Genomic DNA, 11,154 nt, shown 5'->3' with positions numbered 1-11,154 from the left:
TAAAGAGACCAAAAAAAGCACATAACACAAGTTAATACCCTTTAATGTTAATGATACTTGTTTTAACTTTCCTCTTCCTTAGAAGTTCACATGTAAATTGGAAGGTTACGGATGGCTCAAGGGGGATGACGGATTCCCTCTTACCCTTTCTTTTCTCCCTTGATATATCCCATAGCTTATTAGTTCTTTGGTGATTATAGCTGAATCCTGCTCAGCTAATCTTGCGGCTTAATTAAGATGATCTAACCATTTTGTGCAAACACAAGGTGATTTATACAGCACAATGTCTTGGGCATTGTGGTCTTGAGCTGCTGGGCTAAGTGGGAGGCTATTTTACCTTTGTCTTTTTAGAGCCCTTGCTCTTGGATCCACAGGTGCTTAATGGTTTTTCCCACTTTAATTCATAATAAAGTGATAATCATGATGAGAAAATAAGAGGCCTGTGCTTTTAGTGGCTTTTCTCTTCGGTATGTTTTGCACAGCTTCACTAATTGCATTAGATTCAGACCTGCATTATTGAAGGCTTCTGAAAAAGCCAAATATTTTGGTTAAGGACAATTAGGAGGAGTTCCTGGAAACTGTTTGCACTGCTCAAGCTCAGCTGTCCATTAGTTACTTTTACTTATACAGCACCAAAAACGTGCCAGGAAAATGAAAATGTAAAATTCTATGAGAAATTTTTGCTATATTTTTCCTTACAAGGGAAGTAAAAGTCTGCTCTTTCCTCTTAGAATCCAGACCTGCCTCGGTGCACAAAGGATGGATGAACACCCTAATGACAAAATACATAAAAGATAGGGCTTCACTTCCAGGAGAATCAGACCAGTGCATGGATGCCAAAATGAAACCGCTCTCCGCTCCATTTTGAACGCTCTCAGTGGTGTACGGAGCCAGTGACGTGCCTGCCTAGAAAGGCGGCTACCTGCTCGTGCGGGTGAGCATTCAAAGGCGGCACCGGCGGGCGCTCCGCATGCACCGTCCCGCACGCGGTTAGCCAGCACTGCGTCTCGGCCGGCGGCCCGTGCTGCCTCTCACTGTATATAAATGCTGCTCCAAACGCGGCCGGCAATGCAGAGCCTGGCGGCGAGAGTGGTGGCTTGAGAGGATGCGGGGAAATTTGCTGCGAGTAAAACAAAGTAGACGATGAACGAGTAGGCGGGGGCCAATTCTTAATGGGAAATGCCCTGGGCAGGGAAGGGTGGGCTGCAAAGTTAAACGGGAGGTGGAAAACACTGAAAATGGAGTGGAAGAGGGAAGACATTGCCTAGAAGGGTCCTGTGAAAATCCCTGTGTGGCAGCAGGGGCTGGCGGCCATCGCGGTGCATCCGTCAGGCTCAGGGAGAATCGCTCACTGGCGAAGCCGGGTGCAAGCAAGGATTTTGAGGTAGTTTTTTTTTAAAAAAAAAAAAGAAACGTCCAGTGCCAGCAACAGCAGCAGGCCTGACTGTAATGAGCTTAATGAATGTGGCACAAGGGATGTTTCAGGTAGAAGGAGAAATGTGGGATTTCTTGTGTGTGTAATTAGGGCACTTGGCAGCTGGGTAAGCTTTAATTGCCATCCAAAGCTCCTGATCTTGCCAAAGAATGAAGAGAGTGAAGAGAGCTATTGATTTCCATCTGGGCAAACAATTTACTTCTTAGTGCTCATCAGCCTGATGTGTATCTTCATTCCCTGTCACTGCTGCGTGCAAGCTAAAGCTGCTTTCATCGGCAGATTTCAGGTGGGGGTTCAGCTGAATATGTGGCTAGAATTGCAAGGCGTTAATGGTAAAAACTGCCTTACTTACCACGCTGTCAGTGCACAATGTGCTGTTAGTTTTGGAAAATCTCCACATCTCTAGGTCCTTATATAAAGCGTCTCTTTGCTGTAGCATCCAGTTGCCTCCCAAAAATAAAATGGGCACAGAAGGAGCCTTCTTCTCTCTGCTCAACAGGAGCAAGGCAATGTTTATTTTATATGATGCGTGTTTGTTTATAAATGTGGTGTTACTGAGCAGAGGACAAGATCAAAGAAGTGGATTTTGCATTTCACTTTGAAGGCACAAATGTCCATAGTCAACATGATCTCTTTTGGGACCGGCTTCCAAATTTCATGGGCTAAATGCCACATTTTTGCCCTCTCGTTGGCAGTTTATTGTTCCAGGGGCACATAGACGGTGCAGGTCATGATCGTGAAAGAGAGACACAATGAGAAAACTCATATGCAGACACAAAGTGTAGCAATTTAATTAGAAAAAAAAATTAAGTGGTATTTTGGGGGAAAAGGTTGAGAAGAGAGAGGGGGGAGGTAGAATTACCTTTGCAAAGCTATCAAAAACCAGACTTGCTGTAATTTACAATATGCAAATAGCATCATTAGGCACAAACAGATTTTTATAAAACTAATCAATCTAACATTGTGCAGGTAATGGAGATTGGCGTGGCCATGCAGGGTAGACGTGTGTATGGTTTTCTGAAATTAAAAAAATAAAGGTTAGAATAATGAATTCCCTTCTGCTGAGGAATGGATAATTAGTCAAATGGTAATATTCAGCAAATGCAACTTAATCATGTAGGAAATTCCATCCTATGGTGCCCCAGGGGCATTGGACACTACGCAGTAAAAATAATCATGGTCAATAGTAAAAATGGTTAGATGTACCCAATTCTAACAGAATTATTTGTACACCAAATGGGAAGAAACATAAACACACAGAGGGCTGGTTTTCCTTTTGCTCACGTTTTGATGTCGAGTGACTTTACTGGAATGACTCTGCACTGACAGCAATGATAGGGTAGAATCAGCCTCTAGGTTTCTAAATATTGAATAAGTGTGGTAAACTGAAGTGATGGCTTATAAATTAAAATGAAGGAAGTATGTGACTAATGTCTAAAAAGGAATCATCTAAAAGTAATATTGTCTAATAAGTTTTATATTGAAAAGTGACTTTTTCTGACTTAACAGGAAAGAAATGCCTAACAGGGATTAATATGGTCGGTGACTAGTCATATCTCAATTTTTTTGTTTGTCTTTGTTTAAGAAAGACTTAACTCTGTGAAGTAGGAAAAAAAAATTCCAAATTCAAACAGGCCTTCTTGGAAACAGTGATTTATTTCCCATTGACTTTAATAACTAATCCCATTAAAATAGCCTGTAGTGGAAAGCAAACCTTATATGTGGACAAGATAGCAGAGATTAAAAAAGGCAAGTTTTAGATTCACACTTTCCAGTTTAAAATAGGAAAATGATGCATTTTCTGTTGGTTGATTGGTTAGAGCTTGAATTCCATCTTGTGCTATTAGAGTATTTTTAAATCATGATGTCACTGCTGCGTTACTTTTTTATGTGTGTGTGTGTATATCTCCCTTTCTAATCAGGAGATGACAATATACACAGCAAAAGTCACCTGGTACCTCGGACAGTTGTTAAAATACAACAGTTATTGATAGATCCCCTTTGTTTTTTAGTGTTGGATTATAGTCTCGTTTTTATACGCAGAGCAGTTCTACTCTTTGTCACAAAATACTTCCCACATGACACTGTCTTGTCATTTTCACTGCTTCTGGAGAGACTTTGAGAAATGACTCATGGTGTGGTATGCCCTACTTAGGATACTTGAGATGGTGCTTTTTCCGAGGTGCTTCCCCAAGCCTTTGACTGTCAGGTCTTGAAAGAAGAATACCCGTAAGTGGAATGTCTGAAACTATTAGTTATCTTTAAAAATATGTCTTTCTCTTGTGAAAAGTAAATAAATGAATGCTTTTCCCTCTGCTGTGAGAAGAGTTGTTTAAAATTACTTGTAGCTGAAAGGAATAAATAAGTATATAGTTCCACTCCCACCATTAACACATCTGTTCAAGTGAGCAGATAATTATACTTTAGAGCTATCTATCCTGTAAAACTATGACCATAATCATTAAATAATTATATTTTATCTAGATGCACAATAAAATTTCTTGCATCCTCACTTACTGTGCTCATTTCCACATAGTATTTCTTCTCTGATCCTGAATGGAATAAGATGATGAGCATTTTGAGGCGCTAGTCTCTATGTATTTATAGCCGTAAGGAGTAGAACTGCCAAAATGCATGAAATATACTTTTCTGTTACTGCTTTCAGGGAAATCAATACAAGAGCTATCTGCTTTCAGTGTTGATTTTGTCTTTGCAGTTGTATCGTGAAAGGCATAACTGCTCCTCCTCACTTGACTTCACAAGCACATTTCAAACAGAACTGAATTTATGTGGTCAGCAAAGCTGTCAGCAAACATAGTGAGTATGTGAACTGACTTCTCCTAGCAGTTTATTAAGACAACATTCATTCCTTTCCAGTAACGTGACCAGCAGTGTTTGTATGTCTGCCTAAAATGAAAGCGGTTGGATTTCCACCGAATATTAACTTGCTATCAAATGTAGAAAGATAGAGGTTTTGAAATATCAAGAGATCAGACAAAAGAGTGAGCATCAGTGCAGAACAGTAATTTATAGGTCATCATCACAAGTCCTCAGGATTTTGGGGAAAAAAAGGGTTGCAACCATCAGTTTCAAGGCAACCCAAGAAAATGTGAATGAGATCTTTTACTGGTTAACAAGGCATAGTTCCCTGGAGCTGAAGACAGGTGTGTGATTTCCATGGTACTAAATGGGATGAGCTGATTTTTGGTAGAAATCCTGCTAATCAAGGGAAAATATAGGAGGGTTTGTATTATATACAGAATGTTGCTGTTGTTTATAACAGCAGTAATTCAGTTTGATCTACCTTTTTGCTCCTTGTGTTTGGAATATGCTGAGGTGCAAGTCTTCATTATGAGTTGTGCCAATGTGTGGGAGAATTCAGATGAATCCTGTGAAACCTGAGCACTGGGCCAACAGCAACTTCATGAAGGTCAACAAGGAGAACTGCAGAGATTTGCAAAATGGTGGATCTCTACAAAATAGGAACCAACCGACCAGGAGCCGTGTGGAAAAGGATCTGAGGGTTACTATGGGCTCCAGATTCACAGTCTGCCACAGCATGCTGGGCGGCACTAGGAGGATCATGGCTCTCAAACTGGGGAAAATTATTATCCCCCTCTACTTGATACTGGTGAGGCCATATCTGGAATACTGTGTCCAGTTTGGGGCTCCCTGGTGAAAAGAGAGATTGAGAAACTGGAGATTGCCCTGCAGAGGACTACCAAGGTAATTAGGGGTCTGAAGCATGTGGCATGGAAGGAGAGATTTAGGGAGCTAGGCTTGTTTGGTTTGGAAAAGAGAAGTTTAAGGAGGAACTAATAGCAACCTACAGGTGCCTGAAAGCAGTTACAAATGCAAGGGAGACAAATTCTTCTCAATAGATGCAGAGGATAAATCAGGTAGAAATTACACTTTGAGAGGTTTGAATTGAACATCAAGAAAAGCTTTTGTACTACAAGGGTACGTGATCCTATCACCCAATACACAGAGGTAGGCCCTGATCTTACTGGTGTTCAGAAAGCAGACCTTGAAGTCCTATAAATGCTTCAGCTCAGCAGAATCCCTCAGAATCAAACGTTACATGGTATGAAGGGTGCCTCATCTCTTGCTAGTTCATCTGCTGAAGGCAGTGCCCTGTGCTGCCTCTGGTCCCTGGCGTGCAGCGGCACTACTTGTCGGGGAAATTGCGGGGAGTAGTTCTGTCCCTTTCTGAACTGCACCTTAACTGCTCTACTTCTCCATTCTTTTTCAGCTGGTGAGTTAGAGGCATCTAGAAACCTCTTGATTATGTGATAAGGTACAGCACAAGTTCAAACAGAACAAACTGATCACCCACTGCTTCCTCAAGCCTTCCAAGCAGTGTCACTCCCTCCATACTACCTGCTTCCTATGGAAGCACCTACATGTTTTTCCCCTGTAGAGGGGCAAACAGCTATCAAACATTTCCCTTTGAAGAAAAGATCATTTCACATCTATTCTGTGATGAATTACAGCAAGAGTTATTGCCACCAGCCTGAATACATCAATCTGTGCATCTTCTCATGTTTTATAGCTTCTTAACAATGACACTTAGGATGGCATATTAATAAACTCAGCAAAAAAAAGCCAGTTGGAAATCTTTCCCTTTCTTAGCTTAATTTGTGATGTATTAATCTGTCTGTTTGTCTCTAGCACTAATCTTAGTGCCAAGGAAGCTGGCCAAAGAACTGCTCGCTCTTTGCAGGCGCACAAGGGAAACCACGAAGTTGTTGACTCGTGTGCATACATATACATATATGGATGTGTGTGTATGTCTCCCTATCTCCATATTCTCTTTCTTGTGGATACAAAAGCTAATTCCACTTTAACAAATTTCACGTAAACATACAGTTTCATAGTTGCATTTGCAGGTTATTGACCAGGTCAACAGCAAAAATACACCAAGCATTTACAAATCAAGGCAAGAGATGCCCAAGTGATAAGAAAGGCTGGGAATTCATTCTTAGGTAGCTGCCTCCTGGAAGGAATGGGAAATGCAAACTAAGAGAAGCAAGGAATGCTACAGCCAAATGTCAATACATCTTACTGCTGAGCTTGCAAGGGCTTTTCAGGCAATGAACAGGAAGGACAGCCTGCCTCACCTGCGGGGTGCTGCCAACTGGTCAGCTGGCTACAGAGAAAAGCGAAATGGAGACTTAGGATAAACATTAAAACGCAACTCAAGTTACACTGCAAAGGGCTTGGGTCCTTTAGAAAATATTAACCTGCACCGATCAGCATTTTTAAGCTTTTGCTTTTTTAAGGAATAAAGGTATAGTTTTGATGGAAGACTTGAAGGGGAGAAAAAAAATAGCATGTGCATTACTCCTCTTGTATCAGTGCAGTCCAGTTTAGCAGCCATGATTTACCAAAGACTTTACCCCTCACCTCCCTCAGGCAGCCTTTTCGTGCTGCCCACGGGGGCACCAGCAGCACCTCACCACAGCTGATTTTGGACTCATGAGACCCCTGGAACAATAGCTGTGTAAGTGCGAATAGCATGAGCCACCCTCTCTTCTACTGCTGGAGCTGATGCTTTCTTGCCAAGCTGATAAAATAGCACAATTCATTAAAAATGCTGTCTGATAGCAGGAAAACTCTTATTGTCTCTTTTTCCCAGGGCAGCCACAGCAAGAACAATTCACAAGGCTCTTATCCTAGCCTGGTCTCCTCTTTCTCTCCTGGCTGGCATAGTATTTCTGGCATATTTCTGGGAAGTATGTCCATCAGGGAAACAAATGGTGTCCTTCCATTCTTTTCGGTAAAGAGAGATGTCAACTATTGTAATTCAGCATAAATTTCCATAGAGTACTAATCTCGTTTTTCAGTCGTGGACATCTGAACCTGTGGTACCTAACCCATGTTTTTTTTTTTTAATTCAACAAGTGACTTTTCCCCTGCACAGAGAGAAGGGCAGAAATGGATGGAAGGCATGGTGAAGGTGAGGAGGTAGGAGCACAGGAGGCAAATAGTCCGAGTCCTGCAGCATTCTCCCCAGTGATCTGTTTGCTCAGCCAAGTGAATCCAAAAGTTGATCCTGGTTGTACTAGTGCAACCTATTGTAACAAAATGCGTGGGAAGACTATAAATGTGAGGAATGTCCTGCGCCTCTGCGTGCTGTCCAGGATCTTTGGTGCCATGTGTCATGGCAACAATGCTGTCAAAGCTGACTCTTAAAGAATCACCCTTTGACAGCTTTGTCTCCTAACAACTGCGTAGCTGTCAGCTCATGGGAATTCCTCTTTCTCCGGAGGATGCAGAATGCCAGCTGAGAAACGCCAGTTCATTATCCCATAGCAGACAAAACAAATATTGTGTTTCCCCTGAACCAGCTATATATAGAATTAATCCGACCCTGGTAAGACTTTGTGAGATAGCTCGGGTTCAACTCAGGCAAGGGCAAATGCTGCTCCCCAAAAGGATTTCTCTACAGGCTGGCAGATGCACTTGTTGAGTTACGTCTCCTCTCCCAGGAGTGATCTGTTACATAAAGAATAGATGGTGAGCTATATCTGTTCAGCATTTGGGAAATACAGAAACAATTGGGAGCTTGTCCGTGCAGTGGGGTGAAGTTAAGCGAAGTAACTTGTTGCCTAATGTCTTTAGCGCCTCTAAATGAGGAGCCCAGACAATTATTTAGTAAAAATACTGATTCACTGATTCACTGTGCTTTTTGTATTACAGTACTAGAGCAGAAATTGAAAACGTCTGTCAACTATCTGGGTGAGAACCCCTTTGAGTCACTTTTTGTGTAGTTAAAGCATGATTAAAGTCACATTTTTCTCTTCTATGGCTATGTGTAAGACCTGATCCTGTAGCTTCACTAAAAGAATGACCTGTTGATCATAATGGGAGCTTTTCCTGCAGAGCAGTGTTTTCTTCTATTAATAATGGCATTTGGCTGTGCAGTAGTTGCACAGTTTTCTATTAGAGGTGAAGAAATAATTCAAATTTGTATTCCTTTTAAAAAGCGACGCTCACTGTCTCTCCATCTTTCTGGTGCGGATTCCCATCATCACAGCAGGACGTGCTGGTGACTGAATGGCTCAGTTGCCGTCTTGTCCTGGCTTTTCACCGTCTTGAGTTTCAAGCAGCATTTCATTAATAGTGTGAGAGGTGTCCATTAAGGCTTTAGAGCCAGCGGTGTTGTTCCAGCATCTGCAAGCGATGCTAAGTGTGTTCAAACTTTGCAGCCGTCTAGCAGTCAGCCCGTGTGGTATGCATTTGTATTTGGTGGTGATCCAAATTCTCCTTTGTTGTGGTCACACAAACTGTTCAACAGCAGTGACCAGCCGTCACCTTCAGTCACCCAGTAGTGCACATAAAGGTTGTGCATTTGTTATCGGGGACATCAGACTCACCATTAGGTAGCTGTTTTCACTAAAATTATCAATAATTTTCAGTGTAAAAAAGGTAATAGGATCATAGGACTGGAAGGGAACTCTTCTCATCACATCCTTCCTCCCCACCTCTGGCTTTCTGCTCCTGGCATACATTTCTTTAACTTCTGCTTTAAAAAAAACTGTTATGGAGGCTGCACGCTCTTCCCAGGCAATCTTTTTTTCTGCTCCTTATTGTTAGAAAGTTTTCCATACTTTTCCTTGCAATAGCTTAAGTCTGTTGCTTGCCTTCTACCTTGTGGAAATTGTTCCCTTCATCTCTGTAGCTGCAGGCTGCCGGCAAGTCACAGCTGTATTAAAAAAAAAATAAATCATATCGATCTACTGCTGGTGATTTTGTCAAATAGATGAAATTTCACTCTGTGTATTGATGACTTTTCTGTCACAACTTTTAAACTGTATCTCCCTTTTCAGTATCTATTCCTTTCTCCTGAAAGCAAATGTGCTATTTACATATGCTTCCTCAAGTACATTTTGCAAAGCAATTTTCTTCTCACTGTCACTGCCAGCAGGTGACTCTGTGTAGTGTCAGTCACAAACCACCTGGATTTGCATCCTTTTCTGTATTTTCTGTATGAAACATTTTCTCCTTTCTAAATACAGCTTTCTTTGAGAGTGCTTAACCAGTCTGCAGTCCATCTTCTGTTGGAAGCATGGTTTTTCATCATCCTGCATTAATTCTGTAGTGTGACACAGCTTTTTTTCTTTGCTGGGGGGCAGCTTTGCCCTTTCACACTCGTTGCTCCAGCAGGACAAAATTACAGGAAAATACTTGATATAGGGCAAGGTAGACAACAAATACTATGTTGATGACTGTAACTGACCCATTTTGTATTACTGCATATGATGAATTTTACCATCACTCCCACAAGACCACGTGAACACATGCTATTATGTAATGTTAATTTGTGAGTAAACTGATATTTTGTTAATCTTATTAAAAATACGCACAGTTTTGCTGTGGCTGCATCTGTTCCTGGATTGTTAATCATGCCTTTCTTTTCAACATGAATAATAGAACAATCACAATCAGTAAACAGATCTTAGTTTGTATTTAAACTGCACCATTTTATACATGTATGGAAATACAGATGACTTTTTTTTACTGTAGTCGTTACTTCTACAACCTTGTCTAAATAGCTAACATTGGTACTTCCAAAACGCATTGTATTCGTAGCTTACCACTGTCTTGTACCACTGCACCTCATAAAGAGACCCTCCTTCCTCCAGCCTTGTCTCCCGTAATGTGGAAACGTATTGAGAAGCTGTCAGAAATGATACCTGGACAGGTCCCAGGGAGCTGCCGTGGCCACCTGAGGTCAGCCTGCGCCGGTGGCAATGCCTCTGGGGCAAACCTCACTGTCCTATCCTATCATGTGCATACAAGGAAGATGAGTGCGCGGCATCATCTCACATCTCATATTCCTGTCATCTCAGTAAGCTCTACAAAGTGTCATCAGTTATAGTCATAAAGTATTTATGGATGTAAAAAAAAAATCTGTATTGACTAGAACTTTCCGATCCATTGGCTGGAAGAACAACTATATTCAATACCTTTTCAGAGAGTAACCCTGGCAATTTTTTAAATTACAGAAGGATAGTAGCACTTTTTCTTCTGGCTAAAAGTCACGCTAGCAAAAAGCAAACCAAAGCATGCCAATGGCCATATCCCAAATCTGTAATAAGTAAAAATAGGCTTTAACGACATCACACAGTATACCAGAGATGGTATAATACCATTTATAGTGGTTTCTCAAGAATTTGAAATGTCCCACATGGCAGCAACTCTATTACCTGTCCATTTGTTCTAAGGAGAATAGTACTAGCACATAATTCAGTGAATGACAGTTATTCAAGTAACTGTACCTATGCATGCTACGTAAAGGCAGCCGTTACCAGATATTTGGATATGGATGTGGAGAACATGTGGAAAATGCTGATGAAAATCTAGTCGGCTGCCATTTCGGAAACACACTTTTATATTTCCTTTGTGCTATTAATTAACCATATTCCCAAATGCTGAATGTGTGCTGATGTCTGTGACAGCATGGCCAAGGCAGCTGCTTGGGTTTTGTCTGAGCACAAAAGGGGGAACATGGAGCTAAATGCTGGTGGGGTCCCCACTGTGACTAGAGGGAAGACCACTGCCGGTAAAAGAAGAGCTGGAAGGAAAATTCATATTCCTCCTCTCTTCCTGTCTGCTCCGGTGAGCAGAGACCTCGGAGGTACCCGGGAGGGTGGCAACAGGAGCAGCGCAACCCGGGGCTGGTGCTGTGGATGTCGCCCATGGCGCGAGGTCTG

The 11,154-nt window shown here is 41.7% G+C and overlaps 1 long non-coding RNA gene across 1 annotated transcript; it reads left to right on the top strand.

The window, feature by feature from the left end:
* Window positions 1-692: 692 nt before the first annotated feature.
* Window positions 693-9,792, top strand: LOC142059323 (uncharacterized). The gene is made up of 4 exons (XR_012661282.1): window positions 693-934; window positions 3,479-3,664; window positions 4,152-4,252; window positions 5,688-9,792. It is a non-coding gene; the product is annotated as an uncharacterized LOC142059323 (long non-coding RNA).
* Window positions 9,793-11,154: the final 1,362 nt, after the last annotated feature.

The sequence above is a fragment of the Phalacrocorax aristotelis genome, chromosome 6 (genome assembly GCF_949628215.1).
Source record: "Phalacrocorax aristotelis chromosome 6, bGulAri2.1, whole genome shotgun sequence".
In the NCBI taxonomy this organism is placed as follows: Eukaryota; Metazoa; Chordata; class Aves; order Suliformes; family Phalacrocoracidae; genus Phalacrocorax; species Phalacrocorax aristotelis.
Note: the sequence above shows the minus strand (reverse complement) of the source record. Positions and strands in the feature narration are given on the sequence as shown.